This window comes from Varroa destructor, unplaced genomic scaffold (genome assembly GCF_002443255.2).
Source record: "Varroa destructor unplaced genomic scaffold, Vdes_3.0 BEIS01000005.1, whole genome shotgun sequence".
Classification (NCBI taxonomy): Eukaryota; Metazoa; Arthropoda; class Arachnida; order Mesostigmata; family Varroidae; genus Varroa; species Varroa destructor.
Window position 1 is genome coordinate 12,512,818 of NW_019211458.1, and position 25,526 is coordinate 12,538,343.

Consider the following 25,526-nt stretch of genomic DNA (forward strand, 5'->3'; position numbering starts at 1 on the left):
GAACTTAGTTTTTTTTACAGAGTCTACGATGGGATCGATATACGGCAAAGCGAATGACAACATGTTTCTTTAGCCAATTCGTCCTTTTCCACTCATTACTTTTTGCTGCAAAACAGATCTGCGCTCCCTAAGGCTCGCCTAGAAGGCTTCCGTTGTTAAAAACCTAACGTAAATTTTTGGATAGTAGCGATGAGTTGATTATGTGATTTCGGGTAACTTCATATGGTGTCAATGCTCTTTTGGGGGTAGGAGGCTTTTATTGATCAAGATTCTCCACTGTAAGACTGTTAAATGACGCGTATTATATAGCATACATTACGATTGGAGCTACTTTGAGGTCAAATAAGCTAAGAGCGGTTGTAATGAGATTTGATCGCCTACGCGACATCACAGTCTTCCTGCATCTTAAAGCACGAGAACCAGTTTACTTTGACAAGGGGCGACTTGGAAAAATACAGCGTGTCGATGGCCGCTATCTTGCCTCTTCTGCTAAATTTCATTGTATCCGTATCTATCAGGTTTATGGACAGTCCTGAACCTGTCCGAATTAGAGCTTTCTGTACCTAGAACTTGTTTAACCTGCATATCGCTAAATCGTCTACATACAAAATGATTTCGACTGATCTCTTCAGATATCTTATTTGATCAGAGAAGCTCTCGATCTAGATACTAAATAGAAGCAGGATCAGGGTCTTTTCCTGAACAGGGCAGGTTGTTTGTACGAAAAATGGGAATTCGGCCACTCCGCCGACGATGGTTACTCTAATTTTCTATAGACTCCTAGCGAGAAGATTGAGCACATTCGTAATAACACCCACCTCTGTCTTAAGCATCCGATATAAGGCTGCGTTAAAGTCGACCAACGCCGCGTATAGTGGATTGCGTGGTGCAGTGAGTACACTCTAGACGTCAGCCATCAGAATCTTGCACGCCATTTTTGGGGAGCGTTCTTTCTCAAACCAATGTTGCTCCGTTGGGGTGGCGTATACGATTTCTAAGTAGCTATCCAGTCTCTTGGTCATTAAGCCAGTAAGCAATCTGTAACAAACGCCTTTCTTCGCTATCCTTTACTATGATGATGGCGTGGTCGCTTCCTCCGTTTCCTTAAGGATTACTAGCACGGTAGTGGCCTAAGAGTCTATAAGCGTACAAACATTTATTAGATAGTTCCGTCCAGCACGGTGCCAGAACGCGACGCATTTAAGACACATATTGTAAACCTTACCTGGACCGTCGAATTTTTGTTGTGTTTGTCCCTAAAATCTTGCCCTAAAGTAAAGTAATATAGTATGCCATACTGTCGGTTTTTGTTAAAGGTAATTGCGTAACATTTAGATACCCTTTTTCTACGCTGAGGCGAAAAAAGGTACAGCGCCTGCTATAGCATCCCTTGACGCGAACATCTTCAAAAAGTAATTTATGCGATACGAAAAGCTAATCAAGCAAATCGCTGAACTGTCATAATGCGCTAGCTGCCTGTGCGGTTAACGTTCCGCATCGTTGATCAAGTGGTCTTAATCACGTGTTTTGACAGATCGTCTTAAAAACATAGGCTAAAGAGTAAAGCTCGGGCCGTATTTCGGCCATAAGCCTAGCATGAATTTGGCTGATCGAAGGGGAATAGACTAGAATGTTCTTAGAGCATTTTCGACTTGCAGGCTTTGTCAAAAAAGAAAATACAGCCAGCCCCAGTTGTTAAGGTGACAAAAATGTCCTGCTGCCGCTCCTAGGGTAAGAAGCATGCTGTACGAATATTGGCCATTCCTAAATAGAAGTTTACCTCCTCTTAAATGTTCGGAGTTAAAAAAGATTTACCTTAGCCGTCAGTATACATACAACATCGGAACTTTCAGCATTTGTTGTTTCTGCTACGTCTACAACGCAAGCCTTTCTACAAGAAATACTGTGAGGAAATCCTTGATTGGCGCCATGTTACAATTGATGCGTCTCCGAGATGCGCGATTCCCATCTGCAGCGGCATCTGTCCTATGCGCTCGTTGTAGACGCGTCTATTTGCTGTCTCTTTAAGATCGGCTGTTCTTGACAGTAAGAATGCTCTTCGTACTGAACGCGCCTTCGCCTTGATGGCCCGCAACGAAAAGCTCGTATGCTAACGTTCTTCAGTCCAGCTGAAACAAAAAACGATCTGGCCTGGCGGTCGGCTTTGTATTCTCCTATGTGAAGGTAATGTTCCTTGTTGCAGATTGCCTTCTCGTTGTATTATAATTTTTGGTTTTACGTTTCTGAAGGAAAAAAAACATCAGCATTAATAGTAACACCACTTTATCGGGACGCTTAGGTATTCACTCCCTTTCTGCTGAAAAACAGACCCACCAACGATTTTCTGCAGTATGTCAAGAGCAGTAAACGTGGATCGATAGCTATCCTACAACGCACAAGACCTGGCCTTTTCTGTCGTTGCTCGTTGAGTCCGCTCGTCAAGAAACACGTGAAACGGAAAAAAACGCGTGGGGTATTCACCAGTGTGCCCATGTCGATCGTTTCTTCTTTCCCTCCTTTCCTGAATACCTCAGTTTTTCACAATGCGATAGTGGCAGGCTATAGAAAGCAAGCAGCCCGGCACTTGCGAGAATGAAAAGGTGGCCCGATAGCATATCCAAGAAAGGTTTTAAGAGTTGTTCGTGACTGTTCTCAAATAGGTAGCGGTAGATGTTTCATTTTGTTCAAGTGGTTGAAAAAGTTGAGTGTACTGGTGGTAATTGAGTACCTCACAATAAGTATATCATAGGGCGTCAGGAAAAGGCGATTGCTGAGTACACGTGGCTCTGGTAAGCATCATGTGCCTATAAGAACTGCAGCGCACCTATAAGGCACACTTATACATTTGCCGTTGCCGCCTAAAATATGAACGAGGTGCTCGACGTTATGAGTATCTCATCTAAGGAGTGCCAAGGATCTCAAATAAAGCTAGTTCAAAGTATTACTACAAAAACAACTATTCATGGTCTAAGGTCACTGTTAGTAAAGTTATTTGGTAATACGGTTGACGATCCTTCAGATAGCTCTGTTTAGTTGAAGATCCTTACATATAGACACGGCCTGTGACTATGAGGGCAGAATAATATAAAGTTAAATGCGGTTTTTAAACAGAAGAAAGCTTTATAGAATTAAAACATCGGGTCCTTTACGTTCGATACGCCCTATGCTTAGATAGGCTTTTTTTAATAGCAAAATTGAATTTATCGAAAGGCTTTATGCTACTAAACCGTATTTATCAAGAACATCGGCTTTTACTGCGGCTTCGTCCTGCATGATCTAACGTCTAAATTTATCATCGATGCCATTGGCCATAGATAACTAGTAAGCCTGCCATTTGAAAAAAACGTGCCTGTATACTCGCTGGAAATGACCTTTTTGTATGGATTGCCAACTCAATCCAGCGAGCGGCACCAAAGGCTGTTCATGTTAGGACCAATGGCCTCCTGCGGGTTTTGTCAGTCTCTTCCAGTTTAATCTTGCATGTACTGACAGCGTCAATACATGCAAGATTGAGGCATTATGATAAAGGATTTTTTAGCATGCTTCGAGACATTGGTGACTCGGAGCTTGATTCGCCTTGCTGTTCCTAGAGATAAAACGATTCTTTTTAGGTTCAGTAATAAATAACAGCTGATGCCAACAAGGCAGAACTAAAAAGGTGCACGGACGAGGCAGCTTGACAACGTCATGCGCCCAAGAAGGGATTTGGCGCCGGATATGATAGCTAGGACTGATTGTAGCAATAAATATGCGTATCAATCTCTACGTCAGAAATTGCCGTTTCACATTAACTAAGCGTAATGGTTAAAGAAACTGGTATTAATCCACCAGTTCGAATTCCCCTGCACAGGATTGTTCTAAAATATCGCGTATAAGTTGAAGGTGCATTTACGTATAGCAACTGTTCTTAATGAGAAAAAACTAGTTTTCCTTACGTAGGTAGACTGAAAAGTTCTCAGCCTAACACAGAAGCAAGTTTTTATTATTAAATTGTATTTCTCTGCTGGTAAGCCCGTGCACTTTTTTCAGTAACGTCTTCATCCTCTAATCCGACCAAACTTCTTCTTTCATTCATGAGAAATCTTTATCCATCGAAACAGACTTTGAACCTAGTGAACAGAGAAAATCGCTGCCGCGAAACCTAGTCAGTAAGGCGAGTGGGCGGCCGGTCAACTTAAACCCCAATTGGTGACTTTTTCTCGTGGCGACCACTGATGTGTGAAACAATGCGTTGGTGACTGAGCAAACTTTTCGAGTCCAAAATGTCCGTTAGTATGTGACAGGTACATTCTTTTAAAAGACCCACAACTTCTCTATATCACTAACCTTGATTCAACGGTACTTTAACAAAATTTGCGAAAATTGTTTCCGATGCTATTGGAAAGGGTCGCAACTTTTGGCCATCCTACATCTTTACCCTCAATCCTCAATACAATTACCTAAAATTTCGAAGTGACAAATGAGAACACAAAACTTCAGTTTCTATCTCAGTTTTGGTGAGTAGGCGTATCGTCAGTTTAATTATGGCTTAATATTAATTTTTCTCCATTTTCCAGTAAAGCCGACATCGACTGACACAGAGCTATTATTAAGCAACAACTGAACATCCATCATGGCTTGATTTTTTAGTACTGTTGTTCAATGCATGCGCAACCCTATTAGCAAACAATTATTGCGTCATTCTCATATCGGAGCTAACAACTTTTCAGTTTCTTCATCATACTCAGAAAAGGAAGAGCTGCTATAAGATACCCGTAAATGAAAGCAGCGTATGTAAAGTTACTGCTTCACCGCATACAGGGAAATACCTTTGATTGCAAGTTATAATTTTGAGTTCAAGTCTGTGTTCGAGAAAATGTTATATATTAGAAGCCGTGCTTTCATCAAAAAAAAACAGTGTATACCATCGAGAATCATCGACTTTCACGTACCGTATAGCTGGGCCTTTGACGTTTGCACTAAAAAGATGTCATCTTGAAGCATCGACCACTCATAACTTCGACACCATTCTACATCCTTTGGCACATTTTCTTGGCTTGCTACATATTACTTCTGCGGGCGAGTTAGATTGCCAAATGACGCATACAACGTATGGCTTAAAAAATTGGGTGCAATTTTCAATTTCGAGCAAGCGTTGCACACGCAATATAGTACGTCGCTTGTGTAACGCACGCTATTACTCAGGGAAAACCCCTGAGCCGTTGGAAAATGATTTAATACCCTCTAACTAAGACGCTATTTTTATAACTGCCTTTTTTATATTTGCAGTCGTTAAAAACGAGTGAAGGCTTCCATGACCTACTCATAGCAAATTACATGAACAATTAATTTGAACATTAAACGAGATAACAGCATCACCCTCTTATCCTTAAAAAGAAGTAACTGCGAATAATAAACGTAGATTTCTTTACCTTTCAAGTTGAAAACACTTTTCGGCAAACTTGGTGTTAGGAAGTAAACTTTTTTTCATCATGTAGACTAGCCAATCGCCAAGACTAGTCTTCGCCAAACGTTTCTAACTGTTTGAAAAGTGAAATCTTTTGCCTATGTGTACGTTATTTAGCGACAAGTACGTAAGGTTAGAGCTCGACGGGAGTGTATGTCACAGCGCGGGCTCCAGCTTCGCAGCCAAATATTGCAAGTGTTATTTACTTCATCATGTAGTTTACTTGTGAACACTAACAAGTTTTTTCTATCTGTCTGGCCCAGGTATACCTATACAGGACTAATCTTCACCTACGTCACAGAAGGAAGATTTGGAAGAATTTTTTGAAACAAGTTTCTAAAAATTCTCCATAAACTTCAAATTGGCCTCACGATTTCAGTATAGGTTTTAGGTAGTACGGCCCCATCTTACAACACACAACCTGGATGAGGTCGGCTACCTTAGGTATAATTCCTTAAGCACTGCTTGGGGAGCTTATTGCACTGCTCCGGTGCATCAAGCGCCGGGCTTATCGCTGGCCAAAGAGGGTTTACCACAGGGGTGATCTTTCCTGCAGACATTAGCGTACGAGAAAAACTCGTAACAGAAGAAACCCGAAGAAACGTTGATCAATAGTTTTTTTTTTTTTACAAACACAGGCCAAGTCTAGAAACTGGAAAAACTCACGATAGGAGAACAGGTATCGACTATTCCGGTAGATTTGCACAGCTTTTCTAGTAAATAGTAATTATTACGTAACGTATAAGATGCTATGCTTTTGAAGAGGCCGCAAATATTCGTGCCCTACATATCGTCTCCTCACTGAATTATCATGTGCTTCACCCCGGACGCCTTACTTTACCTCTAACCTGCAAAATTATCGATAAATTATATCAATAAATTTGTATTGCTTCTACAAATACACTAAGTGCAACGGAACAGAACACTTCCTTATTTCGCGTAGTCGTACTCAGTTCGAATGGGCATTTGAACCTTTTGGAATTTAACTCGCAAAACGTATCTAGACTCCTATCAAAAAAGAAAAAAGCTTATAATTATATCCCCAAGTGTTTGTTAATTTACATCAAAGGAGCTGGGAAAAATCCGGACGATACACACTGTTGATCTCTGAGGCCGTGTTCGCGAAGATTACATGCCGATAGTTATTTGCTTAGGGCAGGCACCTTCCTTTACCCCGAAAAACTTCATTGTGTGGTCAGTGACTTGGGTGTTACGAAAAAAGCGGAAACATACATTTGAATTGCGAATGACCCAAAGGTCAGCTCAAGTGCCTTCGTCCATCATGATTTTGTTTAAACTCGAAAGAACCTTGATACCGCAAAACAGAACTAGTTCAATGCAAAAAAGATTGACCTAAGTTAGAATACGTTCTAAGCTTTCGTGTCTAAGTTTCTTCAATGTGCTCTCCCTGTTGGAATCTAATGTTCATTGATTGGCGCTTTTCATCAAGAGAAAACGTTTCCCGCCAAGGACGACAAACTTTTAGCGACGGAATGCAGATCAGTTAGTTCAAGTCAGTCTTCTGTGATGCGTCCGAGCGGAAAGATACAAAATTGAACCCCGTAACGGGACGCGAAAAAGAGGAGAACGTGGCAATGACAGCGAATTGTTCGCTTTATCGTTGTAGCGTTGGTAAAAACAGATGCGATTATTTTTATGGCAACCAAAGAACTCACCTTAGGGATTATGGATAACATTCCTGTTTTTCGGTCCTGGAATGCTAAGTTATAGCTGGTTAACTGCGCAATGTACAATAGGGATATAACAAACCTAGGGCAATTACCAGGAAACATGTACTAGGAAAAATGTATACATCAAATGTAGCAGACAAACGGGGGAACACTAGTAAATCGACGGGACATATATACGTCCTCGTAAGTTCTTATACAAATCATATCAAAAGTAATTTAAATTGTACCGCAATTTATTTCAGCGGAAATCTTTTTATCTCTTCGTACGTATTAATATTTGAGTCGTTGAGTTTATGAATATTAGGACTTGCACTCTTTGCAGACACGAATTATATTCTTCAATTGCGCCCAAAGTGAATTCTTTGGACACGCGAAAACATTCGGCAAGGTGTGACCCGTGCTGTATTATTTTGGCTCAGTTAAGATCGTAAATACATTTAAAGATAACGGTTAATTCTAAACATAGATGATGGTTTTTACAAATAAGAATTGTCACACATATCACGAAATTGAGTAAATCTAGTGACATAAAATATATACTACATACTGGAAGTTTTTTACCCATCTCAAAATAGAAATTTGCTTACCATCGATCTTTTATGTAACGTTAGGATCTCAAGAACCCTGTCATGTGATTTCCCGTCATTGACAAAAAAGTCACTAAACATTGACTGACCACAAAACAATACAGTCTATTTATTTGTCATTAAAGGCTACTACAGAGTTCTTACTACTAAAAGAATTAATGTTTTAATTTTTTGAAACAGTATAAGATTACGCTGGAGGGCTAACTTTCTGTAGAAAATGGGCGGGTATTTCAAAAGATTCAAGCCCAAAAAAAGTATGCACGTCATTTTAATAGGCACACATACTCCGGATAGCGGGAATGACTAAAATTGCTGCTGCTGCAAAGCGTGACTTAAGTTTAAAAAAAAACAGTTCTATTTTTAATACCTAAGAGCCTAACAGAAAGCTATACAAATTCATCAATGAAGATCACGAATGGTAATTTAGCTAGCGTAACATACAGAACGAGGTTTGGCACATACATAAGCCTCGATTCAACATTCGTGCGGAAGGAGCATGCAGGCACTAAATGAGGTACCATGCTACTTTAAAATGATAATCCTTGTTTTCCAAAACGAGTAATAGGACTTAAAGAAATTAAAACTCATCGTAACCGACTGAAAAAACCGTCCCGAAAGGAAAAGAGGTCTTTTACAGACGTGCTCTGATGTATATATGAATTTAGCTCAAAGGAGCGAGAAGCCACTAGAGAAGCCCTATCAAGAACTCTATCAAGAATTGCGCACAGTCCAGTAGTATGAAATAGCATCTGTCAAAGACGAGTATTAGTCGTTAACCGCGGCCACTCTACCAAGTGCTGTTTAATAACAATTATTATCATGTTTAGACGGGCCTGCCGCTTCCGCTGTCGCAGGACTAGTCACTTCGCCTGAGAGTGGACAGGGCGGTTATAGACAAGGCCGTGGTGGATATAACGGCGGAAACCGTCTGGGCGGTACAGTGGCCGGGCTGCTTCAACTATGACTAGGATGGACGTATGACGCGCGAATATCCTATTGCCTCGTCGGACCGTTCTTGCCACCACCGTCAACAGTTTGGTCATATCGCTCATAACTATAATTCTAACATGCAGAGTGGATTGGTAAAGGCTCGGCCATCCGCGTAGCGAATTCTCATTTTGTTCTAATTGCTGCTATGCACGCTTGCATACGGACAACGAGCAATTAGTGGACTGAACGCAACGTAATGCGGTAGTGACTGTTATCAAGACAGCAGTGCGTGCATGACGAATTACTGAGGAGCCCGACTCACCGTATGGTGGGTCGCGGCATGACCATCTATTTTTTACCTTCCACGTATTTTTATCCCTTGAACTAATTGCTGCACGCCTCCAGAATATCAACCTACAAACACAGAAAAACAAGAAAATACATGCCCCCAAAGCTTACTGCTTGTTCCACTATGATTTGCGCTTACGCCTTGCGAGTGCGGTGGGTCTACTGAAAATGCTTAGCAGAGGTAGTGTATCATGTTGTGTCTTTCCTCTCTGGGTCGTTATATTAGTTGCGACAAGGAATAAAAGCTTGTTTATTGAAGCTTTCAAGACTTAGTCATTAGTAATCATGGCGTCAATCACCAGTTGGTACAGCCGGGTTTGTCTAGTTTTGGTTAAACCATGATCTACTACAATAGCTGGTGGTAAGACTTCTATCTGGAGGTAGCAGCAGTCACGGAGGGTGCCTAACAGTGGCAATCTCTATTTGTAGGCGGCGCTTCGTATTGGTCGGCAATGGTGGCAGAATTAGTAACAGTAAAAACCATAGCGACTGCTTAACAAACGAACAAGTAAAAAAAGAGGCTACGACCCAAACCAACCGCTGCAACTCTAATGGCTTCGTTTAAGGCACACATCCTAATTAACATTTCCCCTATCATCCTCTGCCAGACAACATCCAATATATACGCAACACTAATGTTAGAAGTAATACATATACAACGTGCATCACCTAAATTAGGAGATAAACTTCGACCAGCGTCAATTCGCCACTGTTGGTCGAAAATCAGCTTTCTATGAAAAAACAACAGCAACGAGCTCGACTTGGCGAACGACAATGCGTAGTTTGAATCTGCGGAATTAGGAAATGGGAATTTGAACGAAGATCAGCTGTTATCTAATCTTTACGGCGAACTAGGTGAACCCCTATCGATATTATAAACTTCTTGGGTCACCTTAAATCAACAATGTACGGTGTCGCAAACGATTACTGCAGAAGAAGTAGAAGCAGGTTCTACCACAACATAACGGAAAACGTACGACAGAGAAAGAATAATGCAGATTTCAAACTTAATCTTTATTGTTCGAAAGTACATTTTTAATGATCCTTCTGTTTCGACCAGGACGTTAGTGGCAAAACTTGATGTGAATGATATTGCGATGTTACGGATTATCTACCTAGATTTTAGGTACACGTGATACGCTATAAAAGTCAGACAGATGCTTTCCGTGAACGATAAAACCAGGAGATTTATCCGGTGTTGCTTGCCACTTGATACCAAAAAGTCAAACGCATCACAAAGCTTCCCAAATGTCCATGCTTCATCCTTCTAAGCTACAAGAAGCAGCGTGCACACTGTCTTCAGTAAATGCTTCGTGGCTGATACCAAGCTAAGGCTAGAAAATAGATGCGAGCAGATGCAGCCTCGCAGTGCTTAGAGCAGAAACACCCTGAACGTGACACTTTACATTTAGGGTAATGTTGAGAGCCTAGACTTTGGAGGTTTTGTGAGAGACGAGTTGGGGGGGGGGGGGGGGGTAGCATGGCCTGCTGTCGTTGTAGCATCGAACGTTGGCTTCTACGCGCGTCTACAGGAAGGTTCCTATTGGCCGCCACAATAAGCCAACGGCGCCTCTGACCATAACGGAATGTTACCTCGTCGACTCGTTAAGTTAATCCTAGGCTAAGTCCCTAGGCGTTCATATCTACCGGTTCAGTCGCTTTTAGGAGAGGTTGTCAGAGCTGGATATTTAACACAGCCGGTCCGAAGTAGCCTAGAATAGAATCACACCACGGAAGTCGCTTATTCTCTATTCATTAACCACTACATGACGACGATAACAGGGACCAGAACGAAAATAAGCTCGAACCAGAAGCAGTGGTCAATAGCCAACAAAGCCAAACAACGAACATTCTATGTACTTAGTTGAGGTCAGCTGTAAAATGACAGGGCGTCTAATTTACAACATTATCATCTTAATTGCCAAATGGCATTTTTTCCTATATACCCGAGCGTTATTAGCCAGATCGCATACAAAAGTCGTTCCGTCGTCAGCAGCCTTCATAGATTGTTGGTAAGAAGCGCTCTCTTTGTCTATGTCGACGTTCCTATTTACGTTGAAATATGCATAGTTTTTAAGAGAACTCTTGAGAAAATGCCGTACGAAACATTCTTGCTGTATCGGATCTCTACTTATCTGTGTAAAAGACGGTTTTCGACGGATGTCAACGATTCGTCCTCTATCGCTGACCATCCGCTCACGAGGAGCTACGTTTAGAAGCGTTCCCTTTTCTTCCATCTATTAACTATGTGGAATACGCATGAAAGGAGCCGGTTCAACGCAATACATACGTTCGATAACGTAAAACAAGTAACACTGCTTATTCAGCTAAAATTATATGGAACTTGAATTACTTTGAGAAAACTTTCCATTGTTAAATGGTGGCAGTTAGTTTGAGCAGTGCAAACTAACCATAGAATTATTGTTTGAGAAAGAGGCTTTGGACTTAAGCTTTACACCTCAGTGATAGCGCCGCGTTTTTGAGCCTTTCACGTTGTGTTGTTCCTAAATCATGCTCATGGTCGTGTATATTGAGGCCGTTTTCTCTCAAGCTCTTGAATGCCATACGATAATGCAATGCATATATAGCTAGAATATTTTTAAAAATTAACGTATAGTTATTCATAAATTTTTTTATAAATTTTCTAAAACTATAAATCTTGAGGCAAAAATCTTTTATTTGTTAAAATTTATCAGATTTTGTAATGAAAATTACGCATAAAATTTATAATAAAAATCAAAAACAGTTTTAATTGCAAATTGAAAGTTGATGAGGACCTTTGATTATTTAGCTTAACTTCAAGCATTTATCTTGAAAATAAACAATAGAATTTTGTTCTAATAATCTAACAATAAATATATTAAGATACAATTCATAATGGGTTTACCTAACGATTAATGCGTATCTCAATGATGTCGGGCACAATCAAGGTTTATATTGCCGCAACACAACAGTTAGTTCTGTCATAATACTTCTAGTCATAACGGGTGTGCAGTACTACTTTGCCTTGGCTGTTGTTCATAAAAGGACGCCCAGTTAAGCCTAAACCCGCATGCACGGTGCTCCAGCGAGATTACTATCCCGAAGGTTCTCTAAATGCTTTAGGGCAACAAAATCTATTTGCATTTCGATCGGGGCATTTTCAACAGCATGACAGACAGTGCTTCCTAAAGAAAATAGACATCGGAACCAGCTGTGTCATATTGATATCGCTATGGGAACATGATATATTCCTAATTATAAAGGATGCCTTGAAAAAAAACAATTTTCCCCAAATAAAAATATGTGTGAAAGATATGAAGACACGCTAAAATGGAAAAACAACGGTTTTTCATAGGTAGTTTATTAATCCAACGAACTCCGTTTTGTACAACTAAGCCCCACCAGGTAAATTTCGGCTGTATTGATCGAATTGTATTTTGTGTCGCGGCATTTTGCGAACACTGAATATCTGCAAAGTAAAGTGTTAGCGATGTCTATTTTTGTCTACCTTTGTACTTCGGTTTAACTTAAAACTAATCAGTATTCATCGGCCTTAACCGAACTGAATGCAGCATAACACGTATTCTTCCAAAAGCGAAACTTTTCTCCAACAAGCTTAACTTCTACAAGCAATATATGCTAACATAAGTCATCTTCTTCATAATATCGACCTTTTCCCCCGTATAAGCCGGTTTTTCTCGCAATCCAAAATGGGTTTCTAAAGGATATTAAACGTAAGCCCGATAAATAAAGGTACTGCGCGGCCATCGATAGTATTGCTTGTGTGTTGCAGCTTAGATTTTCTCGAAATAGAGGCTGAACTTGGAACACTTGTGCCAGCATTGGCGCTAGACAGACCTTTTCGGGATATTAGCGAACAATGGCTTTCTTTGATTGTCGTTTTGGTGAACGACAGGACACCAGAGCGAAGAAGAGTCATGAGAAAGAAGGCATTTCGATGGAAGAGGTCTGACAGCCGTGGAGTAGTCTGCGGGCGTGCTGATTTACCGCTGATGACCGTAGAATGGTCCCTGGAGAGGGTGCTATTGGTGGAGAGTACAGCTATCCTAAACGACCGCTATTACGTCTGGAAGTTTCCGGTTATAGTCCCATTTCAGATTTCATTTGACTCTGAACTCCAGCGCGAACCACACATACGCATTAATCCATTGTCATCTTCTAAGTGCCACAATCATTTAATCAGTGTAGTTCTACTATAAGTTATGGAATATATCTTAATAGCTTGCGCTGATCTATTCCTGTGACAGGCGTCGTACCTAGTGCAAACTCGTCAGTTTAGCCGAGCTCGAATCTAGTCTATAATCGATCAACAGAAACTCTGTATCGCTTATGTTAAGGGATATTGTGGATAAACATGGGCCAGAAGTTTCGAAAAAATCTGAGTGGAAAAACATTAGCATAATGAGACTCCTTGGCGCTATAGTTTTCCTTTAAATTTACAAATATGTTCGAGGCATAACATATGCCTCCGCTGGGCTCCAAGCTCATAGGCTTCTATAATAGATAAGGCGTATTCGTAAAACCTAAATTTAAATGAGTTAAGTATTGGTAATACGATCACTGTACCCCCATTAAGGGCCACTTTAACTTAAATTAAATGTGGACTAATTCGTTACTACTATCCAATAAAAAAGTCATCCTTAAAAGTCTATCATCAATGGTGATCTTTGATGTTTTAGAATGGATAGAACTTTTACACTTAATTAGCCCAACGTTGAATTGATCCAAGATGACATAAATCTCAATACTGGGTGCATGTCTTACTGCGATTGATGATGGCATGATTACATTGAAACCAGTACGAAATTATCTACTGAATAGCTCAAATGAGTTACTTCTGAGTTATATTGAGTCGCAATAATAATGCAATGCTTACCAGAGGAAACAGTGGTAATACTTATGGGATATGTGGTTTCTGTGAAGTTCTGTAAATCGTTCAGATTGTCAATTCAGACAACCGGGTAACACGTAACATGGGCGATGGTCGTGGGCAATAATGTGCGGTGGTGCATATTTTTGTTTCCAACTGCAGCAGACAGCCGCATGCGCAGCAAGCTCTCGATGGCGGTATCTAAAAAAAAGCTTTAGCCAACATTATGTAATTTTATATACAGAAACTGATCCATTGTTGGTAAAATTTCTTGAACACGAAATGTGTGATCACATAAGGTTTTGACCCATGTTTAATTGAACGTTTTTCGTCAATTAAACTTAAATAATATGCCCTAATCTACTATATTGCGATATATTGCGTCATGTGTAATAATATTAAGTGAGGAGGAGACGAAAAATAACCGCACCATAGAAAATAAGCGAACACGGTTATACCATTTGGATAGATCAATAAAGCCATCTCATTGATTAGAGCTAACTTTCTTTGGTCGTTAATACGGAGGTGAGGACATTTGGGGCTCAAGGAATCAGAAGGATCGCTTTCGGCGGTAGGGCGAGACGGGGAAGGCTCAATAATAGGAACGTAATCGATTTTGTCAATTTGCTGTGGTGTCCTGGATAGGCGTATGGCAAGGTAATCTAGCTTATGCATTACCTTGATCAGGCCTGAATAGGCACTAAGATCTGCTTCGATATGAAGAACGATGAAGAATGGGGAAAATTAGACCAAATGCTCTTTGAGAAGCGAGTGGCTGCAGCCAAGTAGAGTGAAGCAGCACGAAGGGGTTGAGGCCGGTTCAATTGACCATTGAGTAAACGAGACGAAGACAGGCCGGTGAGATGAAGACAGAGTAACGTAGCTGTAATTAAGTAAGGAATAACTCATCGATACATTAAGCTCATTTACCAGATACATCAATAGGAGGCAACGAAATGGAGAATACAGCAAGTAAACACACACAAGCGATACAGGCACGCAAGAAATCATAAGACGTAAGAGCACGCACACAGGCGCAAGCCGGACAGGTAGTCAAACACATACACCCGCTAACTATTGCACGCAGATAGCTGACCCCATAGTATGGGTCTATGGGTAGCCTACCTTAACATTGTCAAAGGACGTTTTAGTGGTAGCGACATGTTTTACGTACTATCATTGTACCTGTGTCATCAAGTGCAATGGAATCCTAAATAGAAATCCATTGGGGGACTCTAAAATATTACATGCTCGCAGACGTTTAGAAAATTAACATCGTGATGCAACGAGTACATTAACATTACGCACTACTTTCAATTACCGATAACTCGACGTGCATTTTTGACGGATTCAATCAACACATTGAACTAGAATTATTTATTTCGCGAAAACCGTTTTTGTTATCGACTGCCGCCTCAAAACATCAAGAAAACACGCGGAGGTCACCAGCAAAAAGCCAACGTTTCACCAAGCCCACCCAAATTCGCTGTACCTTTTATACACACTACCTTGTGTGAAACGTACACATAACTTTTGGTACGTTTCATTTTTTTTAACAAATGAAAGGCAAATATTAATGCACATCACGCTTTGTGTTAAGATCGAAATCAAGTACTTGCCAATGTTAGAACGGGCTGTGGGAGCTAGGCTACGTGTCAATACCGAGTGTACCAGCAGATGTGCGGTGTACAAGAGAGTATCTGAAGATAACCTTCGTTACAACAGATACGAAGAAAAAGCCCAAGTGTTGATGCTAGAGTACTGCCGAATCGCTTCCAGGAAGCTTGCGGAAAAGTTTGGGATACTTTGCAAGTTATGTCAGAGGATAATCTGGGTGTGAGAAGGCTTGGAGTTTTGAATTCGAAAAAGGACCTGAATTCGAAGCTGAAAGCTTTTTCAAGAAAACCTTAAACAAACTTGAACAAACAATCTTTTCCAATACGTCTATATAGGTGACATGAGATACGTGATCTCATAAAGGCATAATTCTTCAAGTATCGCTGTTAAAGCGAGCCCAGACAGAAGCAAGTTGAAAGGTCCAGGTAACCAGCTTTCTCTACTATCGTGGACTTTTAGATTTCGGATACATGCCGAATAGTTCTGCTGTCATCAAGACGTATTACCAAAATATTCTGACAAGCGCTGGCAAATTACTCTAAAGGTAACAAGCGGGCTTCAAGCTGCCGATACGTATGAGCTTGTTAACTACGTAGATTAAGTTCATCGTTTTTAGAGACTGCATCACCAGTAGGTTTGCTTAGATAAGCCGATAGTAACTTCTTCACAGCAAAATATATTACATTTAACATGCTGAATGGATGACATGTGATCGGATGTTGACAAGATGTAGCAGTCTTCACAAACATAAATAGCAATACTTTTTCCTTTCTCTATCATCTTGCTACCCTTCGACAGTTAAAAAGACCATGTATTGACGAGCGGTGTGTGTGGCGTTCATGATGACTTCAGTGCCGCATTCAATGAGAGCATCGGTAACTAATTGCTTTATTTTTATACACTCGAGAGGTCGATATGATGGAGCAACAAGTAAAGTGATTGCAGCTATGGGATAAAATGCTTGATCATCTAGCAATGGAGTTCAATCAAGTCCAATTACCTTTAAATAATCTTACGTGTGTTCAATCAAAGCGGAGATTTTGGCAGCTCGTTACTGACTCTAGTCGAAAAGAAAAATTTTGCCATTCGATAGATGTAACATTAAAGGTAACAATGCGTATGCGTATGCTAATTCGTTAATGTAAAAATGCATGTTTACACATATGTACAAATTAAATTAGCAAGGTAATTTTTCATTGATCTTATAATAATTTTCCCGTCCGAATGAAATGGCAGGCATCGCATTCTCTTAATGTCCTGGGCAAAAAGATAAAACTAATGCTTCTGAAAGTAAAATTGACCATAATAGCTTAACCAATCAATATCTACGTCATATTATCTGTGATACAAATTTTTTTTTTTGAAAGCTGATACACGCGCAAGTCAAAACCAATGGCTTGTTGTATGCATATAATGCAGACCGTGCCTTATGGATAGCGCGGTTTAGCATAAAAGCGGTCTTTGATATCTTATCTGGTCCGTTCTGCTGACCAGCTGCGTTGGCAGCTGTGGTGTTCTTTCGCTGGGCCCAGGAGCAGCTGCAGCAAGGATATCCTCAAGGAAGGAAGTTCAGTAACTCAGTCAGCTACTATCATCAACATCACAGCCATCACTAATTGCTTAGCAACGCCCTTGGCCTTCGATATTAAATTCCCATCAACACTTGTCGTGACCACAGGTTACAACATATGGATGATGTGGTCACGCTTGGGTTTGACCGAAATAGGGAAAGCAGAAAAGATAGAGCCACCGATTAGGTTTTCCATCCGAGTAACTCCAAGCGACAAGTTCCCTTGATAAGGCGCGTTAAATCAACAAACTTCCACATCAAAAAGAAGCGGCCAGAATGATGCGCAACACTATTAGTGAGTAATCTGTTCGTACTGTGGAAAATTCGAATTCCTCCTTACACCTGTTTCTAAAAGTGCCGTTGCAGTAGCTAGACCTGTGTCGCGATAGTAGCATATTGCGCAGAAACCTATAATTCCTTACTGATACTCGAATGTAGGTAAGTGGGTGTGGGGGGGCATTATAATTTTTTTATAACTATGTCTGTCGGATTACGTATACACATTAAATTTTAATAAGTCAATGAATCCACTCTCCACAATGCACGAAGCCATGGGTTCAGTATATCAGGGTTTCGGTATGTAAGCGAACCCATTGTGTATTCTAAATACACGGAAAATTCTATCTTGATTGTGGGAAAAAAAACATAGCTACAGCGATAACAGATAGTCGTGATGCCACATCATTTCATCTGCGTCACCTAACCTATTGTGTCATTGTCAAGTCGATGACATTTTGCCGTTTTTTAAGACTGAAATATATTACGGCTACATACAGCCGGCAAGCTGAATAAAGATGGGTGCACAAATTACAGTGCACTATACCTACGTACTGTTCGTTTACATGCTCATGAGTTTATGGCAAACCTGCAAATGATTATATCGATGATCCGCCTCGATAAACTTAGAAGAGGCATTGAAAAAATCCCAAATGTCAAATTTTTCTGACATTTTTCATGACGTGAACATAATTCACAAGGTAAAGCATTATGTTCAGCTAGTAATCAAGTGCTATTGGTAGGCTGCTCTTTGTCACTTACATTTAGATATGCAATGAAAAGCTAAAGGGAGCTAACTATTGCCTAGTTTTGAAATCGTTATTGGTGTCTAAATGTATTCTATTTGACCCCGTGAACGGACGAATGACTAACGGTATCGATTGTACATAAACCCAATAGAAAAAGCATATTTTGAAGCATTTTGTGCTATTTGCTGTCCAAGCAAACAGAAAATGGCATGAACTACAAAGTAGATCGTTTGTCCCAGACTGACTTGCTGCCTATAACAGTTATTTCCCAATGTATGGACAATAAATAACGTCACTCCAAATGACTGAAATATATTTAATCTTTGTTCGCTGTTACCTTTCTGCATGTTTTCTTGAAGATAGAATTGCCTGATTTTACGTCTAGTAGCCTTTAGTTAATTAAGTCATGATACTCTTCGCCGCAGCTCTTCGCAGTACACGCTCTAACAGTACTTGAGAAAGGCGCCATTCGCCAAGGAACTTCAACGTAATAAAACGAACTTTCGAACAATTATACTGCGCAACGCTATATAAAGTCGACTAACAAACACTTTGTTCCGAAAGTAAATAATACGGCAGTAGTTGTCAATAATACTTGAATATTATGGCACTAATAAGAGCTAATAACCATAATTTCGTTTAGGTATCAGCTCGTATTTTAATTATTTGCCGTAGCGTAGATGGAGCACTTATTTTACTGTTATCTGCACCCTTAACCTACTGGTGTATGACTTTCATATACCAGTTCATATATATAGCTGGAAAGCATGCCTGACCTTCAATCTGACTGTCGTTTTGGCCGCCTGCGAGCACTGAGACAATCTGTATGTATATAGCCTAAGCTGAAACAAACAGTAGAAAAATAAGACACCTGAGGCCTCACCTAGTCCTGCGTAATAGGCAACAATTTACCTGAAGATTCAGGGGTGGTTTAGGAGCCAGCTAGATCCATCGAACCCCATTGCATAGGAACTATAGTAGATCGCACCAAAAACATGCACCGGAAAGGGCAGCATAAAAAGAAAGGTCCAGTTAGGTCTTCAGACTCGCTCGTGGACCACCCAGTAGGACTTTGGGATAAATTTGCTGCTTTAATTTGCCCTTTGTGAACGACTCCATCGGTCTCGATATCAAGGCCGCGTACCTAGTGTTTGAGCGACCTCCTTGTCCCTTGTCTCAGTCATCTAGGTTTTTGCTGCCAGGAAAAGGGTAAAACTAGGGAAGCATTTTTGCTCCCTGCAAGAGCAAATCAAATTTCCGTTAGCGCCATGAAGACTAATGCTTTTCCCATTTGTCTGGCGGTGGCGAGTGACGCGGAAGCAGGACACTCAGCCCTAGTTGGATAATCAAACATTCTACTGCCATATATGTGCTTTTGGACACATTCACACACAAAAATATTCGAATAAATATATTTATAATATAAAATAAATTTATTTTAAAGAAGTGGTTGATTACTGGAAGGAGTCTGATACATGTATCAAAAAATATAAATTTTGGAAGGTTTTTCCAAGGTCTAGGATAAATTTTATTCGTGGTAAAGCTAGAGCGCAGAGTGCGCAGGCGGTGTCTTGTCGGTCGTATACCGCTTCAGCATTTGCCATTACGACGCCAGCTGTGTCATTCGTTAGACGCCTTTCAGTGTTTTCTTGTAAAATCATTGCCACCTCGCTATGGATCTTGTTTTTGTGACTTTGAGATTTGTTAGGCGGTACAAAAGAGTAAAGCTTCAGAGTTACTATCAAAGATCTTCTTGGCACGTAACGTATTTTGCGAAACTCTTGTTAGACTCACACTACATCGTGACTGCGCAAACGCTCTTAGCATGTGAAACGGCTGCCTTAAACTTTTCAACGAAATTCTGGCACCAATCCATTACAAGTTGTTTTTTGTTCCATGAAATTTTCATATTTAACAACTAATTTTCGAAAATCCGCCAAGTTAGTAGTTATAGTGAATACTGATTGCAATTTGAATATATTTTTCCTTTCTTGTTTCATGATGATCGACTAATGGTAATTTGAAATACACTTGTATACATATGATGATAGGTCGCAGTATTAAACAAAGAATAATTTAGTAGTAGTAATAAAAGTATTTCAGCATGCCTTTAAATAAAGCAATGGATAAGCCACCACTTTAAGTCATCTACCTTGTATTTAATATATAGTATAGTTAAGACAGAGGCGTTACGCGGGCCAATAATTAGCGTTAGATCATTTGGTGGTCTTAAAAACTTGCGTAGCGTATGAAAGGCTCTAAGCCTCGGTTAATTATTACAGCGAGAAAAGTCGTGCACAGACTCCCTCATATGAAGGAACTAAAGTGTTGCGGGATTCTACAGATAATATGCTATCATAGTTACTACACAAGGCAATGCGGCTCATAAAGAGTGTTTTCGCCTTTTTTCCTTTTCATAATGTTAATCTTACCCGTAGTCTTCGGCGAGGGGTCGTCATACACGTAATCTTTTGCCTGTCACAATTTCACAAAACAACTCTTTCAGGGCAAGGATAATTCTAAAAGCAGTTCTTTTTCTCATATGAATCAGGATGCAATCGCCACTTCAAGGACAGTTCGTTGCCCCTTATTAACCTTCCCATCTCGCATGAAGGTGCTAGGCGCTTAAAACGAGTTTTGAAACTCGGCATGACGATATGCACGCATGCATGCTATTAAAAAAAAAGTCATGCAAACGTACAGGGCTGTTTTAACCTTGTTTTCGGAGTGTGCATGGTAGTAAGTATTGCTTTTGACCGGCATGGTACTCACATGACGTTCTAAAAAGTAAAAGTACTACAAAATTTGTTATACGTACAAAGATTGTAGAGAACAGACCTTTGAATTGTAATCTACAGCGGCAGTTGTATATGCGGGGTACGGAACATTAGCTGCCGTAACTGAAGGTGCCATCTTTTTTGTCATTCAGTTATATCAATTTCTTCGTCTCGGGGGGTTGCTAATAGTCTATCTTAGGCTGTTAAGTACATACAACATCATGTATTTGCTTAGCCAGATGTGCATCGTTAATATATTCTAAGCAGCAAAATACTTCGAAGCCAGCCATCCTACGCTAGCCATCATTTTACACTATCCTTACAATTTCCAACTGCCTTCGTGCTTAGTCGTAATGATAAATTTCAACTTAAAGTTATATATACCATCCCTTTCTCATTAATGCGAGTAAAAATAGAAATGCCGCGTTTGCATAATGTGAACCCAGCGTCGAAACCATTCTTTTCCAGGCAAATGGCACTTTAGGGCAACTACTTCCTCCGGCCACCGGCCGGATGGCCATCACGGGTACTTGCCGCTACCGGACGAAATAGAGAACGACACTGAGACGCACTTCCCTTCTACTGCTTCTCGAGCTACGCCATAGTTGCTGTAATGTTGCTTCCCGAAGTGCCGAATGCTTGATAATGGCCGATGGTCGTCATATGGACCTGCAGCTTAAGGCCAAAGGAAACGTTTCTCACTAAGACCAGACTTGGAGTTCAGATGGCATAAACTGCCAACGCACCGGAGCAAAGCTGCAATCGGCCAAAACGTTGTTGTGGAAGAATAATGCCGGAGTCGTTTTTGGGGGGTCATAGCCCAAGGGCTGGCGGCTAGACCTTAAGGAGAGCTAGCAACCCAAAGATAGTACCGTTTTTTTTTTTTTTTTTTTTCATAAAATAGCGGCATGGCTACGGCTGTTCCATCGTGCTCAGTCCTGCTAGTGCAGACCGCCGGCGGCGTTTTGTACCCACCGGCGGTCTGCTGTTGTTTCACCTAGGCCTCATTGCATTGTTCCTCTGCTTGCGCTGCCACTGCTCCAGCCCCTTTACTCTTTTGACTACGCCAGTGATTTCCGATGTATCCTCGTCGCGCGCGAAGGCATACTAGCTGTACCTAATTACATGGTCCGCCCGCTGTCGCCAAAGGAAGGGTGGATGCTGCTATAGCAACTGAGGGGCTACATTCAAGACCGGTCCTGACAAATCTAAGAGACTACGAATCGATTCAATCGGCTGTATTGTCGCAATGCTCTGATGGTGTTGTTGGGACGAAATGGGTGCGTCGTGTAATTTAAGGGTAACTTCAGTTAGCATTGACATCACATTGCTTGTACTGCGCACAATGTATGTGATTCGGAATATTTTATCTGGGTACGGAACAGGCGTAATGATGTTTATGAGTGGCATATTGATATTTGGCATGAATTTCATAGAATGAAAAGGGGGCTGTATATTTCAGCCCCTACCGGATAAGTCAGCTGGACAAAGGTAGCCAACATTCACATGCTTCACCTTTACGACGCGACATAAGTGAAAATAGGATAGCTCATTGTGGGTGAGCCACTGATCAGCACAGGATTCGCCATAGCGCTAAGAGACGAAAACGCAATTCAGTTTGTTTTTGCTTCACCACTCACTGTTGTCTATGCATTTCACGTGAAGGTACATTTTGCCTGGGTCTTCCTTTCTGTTAAGAACTGCGATTTGTCACATTCCATGAAGAACTAGTTTTATTTCCCTGCCCTAAAAGTCTCGCATATAAAAGGCTCTAGTCTTTAAATTGAAATGATCATCAGTGCTGTGACGGAGTTCGGTCTAAGGTATGTCCAGAGTTGATCAAAGGTAGTCCTTAATGTAGGCGAATGGTTTAGAAGAAGGCCATTGATAGTACGCTGTGCGTCAAAGTCGCATCAAGCCGTGTAAGAAAATCAGCGGTTTAGAATCTCGCATCGCGTTACTTCCGTGATAGACAACGTCTATGACATGGTGAAATTTCCCATAGAAAAATGCACTATTTTAAACATGATTACCCACTCGAAACAGTTTTATTTTCCGTCTGCAATGACCTAGACACGTTGACTGCCTGATTTTCTATCGTCTTTAATACAGAGATAGAATTTTTTGCCACAGCACGAAGCGGAAGATGACCTATCGTCAGAAGTGGGGCTAATCGGATCTAACGGATCAACGGGCAATAAGTACATCCGTGCATAGGCCTCTCATGGTGAAGGAGCTAATAGAGTAGTTGTATAGAAATATCAATGACCATGCAGTCGGCTCACGTTCACATGTGACGCTCAAACAAAGAAGAAAATTTAGCCGAAAAAGAAATTCTAGTACAAAAAAAATTAGCCAAACGGCAGTTTGCCGTGGAATATTTGAAGTTTCATATGCCAGTTGTAGACTGGCTATCGTATATACTGCCTTCTAAAAGAAGCGAATACATTTGCACACATATCAACAATATTGTAAAACTCGTAGACAAGTCACTGTCCTCAAATTAGTCACTTGGTCTTTCTAGATATGATCTGTTAGTGGAATTGTAGTGATACCGCAGTTCAGCATTACTTCACAGAGGACACGATACGCCAAATGTGCCGTACCTACACGCGGTCCCGAATCCACAGTAGACGCACACATCCAACCTAAATGATTACTGCAAAATAATTTCTAAACCAGAAAGTGTTCTAAACTGATTTTACATTAACTAAACGGATTAAACAAGAAAGAGAAAAGCTCTCCTCATCCATACTCCCGCTTAAGACTAATTTCAGCAATTCGAAGAGAAACAATGTGCCTATTGAGAACGCGTCTAGTGATTTGACAAAGCCTTAGCTAACCTGCGTACGGTTCAATCTGTCTCACATTGCTCGCTACACAGTGCCAACTTTCCAAAGTATAATAAAACAGTGCGGAGCAGCAAAAATTCGAATAAACTTTAAGTTTAGTACCTACGGGTAAACTGATATTAACACCACGAGGAGCTCGTCAGATGGTCATCGAAATCATTAACGATAGATAGCGTTTGTAATCGGATAGAAATCGCTGATTTGCTTAACTGTATAAAAGCTCGACGTGCGTTCATTGGATACTGATTTCGATGCTTTCAAAATATCTACAAGAGTGTCTCCATATTTTGCTAGCCAAACATACCAGTAATATACCAGGTATATTGTATAAAAGTCGATAGCTGACATTACAGTTAATAAACACTGTTTAATAAATAAATGATCGTCCATATGTCCTGAATTCGGTTATAGGTTACTGCTAAGAAAATTTAAAGAAAAGAAGGCTTAAGAGCACTCAACTAATTTCAGATGACAATGCGTTTACAATGACTTAGTAATAAATGATCAGGCAGATAATACACATGTAAATACTGTGTATTTACTGTGTGCATTTTCTGTTTTAGGCATACCTTTTCCGAATGCTGTCAGACAAACTCTCGGATGAACATCCTTTTCTTAGAGATAGATTTTCTGATATAGCATTAAGCGCAATCAATTTTCAAACGTCATCCGACCCACCGCCCTCTTCTTACCGTTTGAAGTATCTGTTCTGTCCTTAATTTCCTATTTCTTATATATGACGTCCGACGCTCAACAATGATTACTTCAACGAACACATCTTAATAAGCGTGAGTAAAGCGAACGAGGCCCACCTCATCGTGCACAGGATGTTAGCACACATCGCATAACATGCGGTTATACGTGCTGCGCTTTAGGTTGCGTAGGAGCTAAGAGACCGCGAAGCGCGACGGACCACAGAAATTTAGGGCCATAACGCCGGGAGACGAGTGTTCTTGGCTAACTTTTTGCCTTGCTACGCCAGTGATCGTATCCGTGTTGAGGCGGCGAATATGGTTTGCCCCAGGTCCCCTCCTGCCCTTTCGTGTCATACAGAGCAGCAGAACCAAGGAAGTAAGAACCAAGCACCGGTGGAAAGTATCATACAGTCAGCCACCATTACGCACAGCGTTTACGAGCAGACGCAGCCGCTGCGGCACCTGGTCAAAACCGAAGAGATAGTGAATGGGGTTAGGCTGAGAAAAACTCTGCCAGTGAGTGAACGACAATGAAGATCTATGGCGAATCCCAACGCCGGTTGCCTTAAGAATCCACCAAAATGATTACGTATCAACGCATTATAGATCAACGGACAATGCTTTAAACAATTCTTAAATTCGCGCAAGAACAGCGACTCAGAGTAATACACGATTCATGCACTGTACAAAAATATAGGAAAAAAAGCTAAGGGCAAAACGTCTTTAGCCAGAGGATAAAATAAGCAACACATAACATGTTAACACATTTATTGTTAATTGACAAAATAAACTGGGACGCAACTGTCGCAGTGACGATTTTTATTTTTTGTTATGTTAACTCTCGGCGAGAGCACGCCTTTCAACATTGCAGCTGGCCGCGGAACATTTGAAATGTTATTTTTTCAGTCTACGCTAATACTCTAGAACAAGCTGATGGACGAGTTTTGGCAATTGGCCACCGAGCGTCCGAGGATGCCCTCCTGCCACTACGTCAACATATCGGCAAACCTGCCCAGATACTGGCTCCCGCTTGAGCAACAGCCAAACAGGACTAGGCAGCGAAAACTAATCAGAAAGGCCAGGCGATATCATATATTGATCCCACATGCAAAATT

The 25,526-nt window shown here is 40.8% G+C and overlaps 1 long non-coding RNA gene across 5 annotated transcripts in view; it reads right to left on the bottom strand.

Annotated features, from left to right (window-relative positions):
* LOC147755289 (uncharacterized) overlaps window positions 1-25,526 on the bottom strand; it is a 43,278-nt gene that overhangs the window by 6,283 nt on the left and 11,469 nt on the right. For 3 of the 5 annotated variants that reach the window (XR_015328314.1, XR_015328312.1, XR_015328310.1), the window contains exon 3: window positions 819-10,714. This is a non-coding gene — a long non-coding RNA (uncharacterized LOC147755289). The remainder of the gene's footprint in view (window positions 1-818; window positions 10,715-25,526) is intronic. The other 2 variants (XR_015328313.1, XR_015328311.1) reach the window with 2 other exon arrangements.